This window comes from Anarrhichthys ocellatus, unplaced genomic scaffold (assembly GCF_004355925.1).
Source record: "Anarrhichthys ocellatus isolate YVR2014 unplaced genomic scaffold, GSC_Weel_1.0 scaffold6667, whole genome shotgun sequence".
Lineage (NCBI taxonomy): Eukaryota > Metazoa > Chordata > Actinopteri > Perciformes > Anarhichadidae > Anarrhichthys > Anarrhichthys ocellatus.
Window position 1 is genome coordinate 1 of NW_022286641.1, and position 2,759 is coordinate 2,759.

The 2,759-nt window shown below is 45.3% G+C and overlaps 1 long non-coding RNA gene across 1 annotated transcript; it reads left to right on the forward strand.

Moving 5' to 3' along the window:
- Positions 1-793: 793 nt before the first annotated feature.
- LOC116380281 (uncharacterized) lies at positions 794-2,175 on the forward strand. The gene is made up of 5 exons (XR_004212530.1): positions 794-983; positions 1,137-1,293; positions 1,763-1,822; positions 1,948-2,057; positions 2,139-2,175. It is a non-coding gene; the product is annotated as an uncharacterized LOC116380281 (long non-coding RNA).
- Positions 2,176-2,759: the final 584 nt, after the last annotated feature.

Consider the following 2,759-nt stretch of genomic DNA (forward strand, 5'->3'; position numbering starts at 1 on the left):
CTCCTCTTATCCGGGGTCGGGTCGCGGTGGCAGCAGGTCAAGCAGGCCGACCCAGACCTCCCTCTCACCGGTAACATGTTCCAGCTCATTCTGGGGGATCCCGAGGCGTTCCCAGGCCAGCTGGGAGATGTAATCTCTCCAGCGTGTTCTGGGTCTTCCCCGGGGTCTCTTCCCAGTTGGACGTGCCTGGAAAACCTCCAGTGGGAGGCGTCCAGGAGGCATCCTAATTAGATGCCCGAACCACCTCAGCTGACTCCTTTCGACGCGAAGGAGTAGCGGCTCTACTCCAAGCTCCCTCCTGATGACCGAGCTCCTTACCCTATCTCTAAGGCTGAGCCCGGCCACCCTACGGAGGAAGCTCATTTCGGCCGCTTGTAGCCGCGACCTTGTCCTTTCGGTCACGACCCAGAGTTCGTGACCATAGGTGAGGGTAGGAACGTAGACCGAGTGGTAAATTGAGAGCTTTGCCTTCCGGCTCAGCTCCCTCTTCACCAAGACGGTCCGGTGCAGCGCCTGCTTTACTGCTGCAGCTGCACCGATCTGCCTGTCGATCTCCCGCTCCATCTTACCCTCACTCGTGAACAAGACCCCGAGATACTTGAACTCCTTCGCTTGAGGTAGGCACTCCGTCACCACCTGGAGGGAGCAATCCACCGGTTTCCGGCAGAGAACCATGGCCTCAGATTTGGAGGTGCTAACTCTCATCCCCGCCGCTTCACACTCGGCTGCAAACCGCCCCAGTGAATGCTGGAGGTCACGATCCGAGGAGGCCAACAGGACCACATCATCTGCAAACAGCAGAGATTATTACTATTAATATTGTTATAATTTATATATTACGTGTTTATGGTTTTATTATTGTGTTTCTTCAGATCTTCAGTAAGTTCGGCTCCGTGTTGAAAATCATCACGTTCACCAGAAACAATCAGTTTCAGGCTCTGCTGCAGTTCATTGACACCGTGCACGCTCATCACGCCAAGGCTGTGAGTCACGTGCACGCTCACACGCACACACACACAGGCTCTCACACACACACACACACGCATACATATTAGTAATGTACTGTTTAGAGTCCAGAGTCTCTGATGAAGCTCTGGTCCAATCAGATTGCAGCGCTGTGACTTCCTGTCTTTCAGTCTCTGGACGGTCAGAACATCTATAACGGCTGCTGCACGCTGAGGATCGACTTCTCCAAACTGAGCGCGCTCAACGTGAAGTACAACAACGACAAGAGCCGAGACTTCACCAGAGCCGACCTCCCGTCAGGAGAGCTGGACCCCGCCGCCGGCTTCGGTAGGACGAGCTCACGCTAACGCTAACCTCTGCTAGCTGGAGATCCAAACAGGCCACTTAGCTTCACGTGTTAAAGCTGCATTCTCTCTAGTGTCCACCAGGGGGCGACTCCTCTGGTTGTATAGAAGTCTATGAGAAAATGACTCTACTTCTCTCTTGATTTATTACCTCAGTAAACATTGTAAACATGAGTTTATGGTCTCAATCTCTAGTTTCAAGTCTTCTTCAATACAGCATGATGTTCATTTAGTACATTATGGTCCATTTAGAGTCACACAGACCATAAAGCAGGGGATGCTTTAGGGCGGGGCTACTGTGATTGACAGGTCTCTGCCAGAGATGTAGACGGCGTCTCTACGTCACTCCTCCTCAGTCCAGATATGGTCACTTCCTGTTCACTGGTTGATAATAAAACAACATCACAGTCTGTGATTTGCCCAGAGTGTGTGTGTGTGTGTGTGTGTTACAGGTGTACCTCTCCCTCCATACGGAGCAGCAGCTTTCCAGCCGACCTTCCATCAACACACAGGTGAGAATTTAAATGTTTCAAATCCCTCCTCCTCTTCCTCTTCTTCTTCTTCTTCTTCTTCCTCCTCCTCCTCCTCCTCCATTTGTCCTGTGTGGGTGTTTTAAATAAAGTTTTTTTGTCCTCAGGTCTGTCCCTGTCCGTCCCCGGTCCGTTGTTGTCTCCTCCTCGTGTCTCCCTGCAGGTGGCGCCTCCTGCTGGTCACTCTGTGCTGCTGGTGTCCAACCTGAACCCAGAGGTCAGAGGTCACACGGTCACACAGCCACCGACCAATCAGAGCACTGCGTTGTAACTTTACTAACACTGTTTGTCTCTACAGAGCATCTCTCCTCACAGCCTCTTCATCCTGTTTGGTGAGAAACACTGAAATATTAATTTACTGTGTTTACATGTTGATATTAAAATCATAATATATAATCTATATGTAATATAATCATAATATATAATCTATATGTAATATAATCATAATATATAGTCTATATGTAATATAATCGTAATATATAGTCTATATGTAATATAGTCGTAATATATAATCTATGTGTAATATAGTCTTAATATATAATCTATATGTAATATAGTCGTAATATATAATCTATATGTAATATAGTCGTAATATATAATCTATGTGTAATATAGTCGTAATATATAATCTATATGTAATATAGTCGTAATATATAATCTATAGGTAATATAGTCGTAATATATAATCTATAGGTAATATGGTCGTAATATATAATCTATAGGTAATATGGTCGTAATATATAGTCTATATGTAATATGGTCGTAATATATCGTCTATATGTAATATGGTCGTAATATATAGTCTGTATGTAACATAGTCGTAATATATAGTCTGTATGTAACATAGTCGTAATATATAATCTATAGGTAACATAGTCGTAATATATAATCTATAGGTAATATAGTCGTAATATATAAT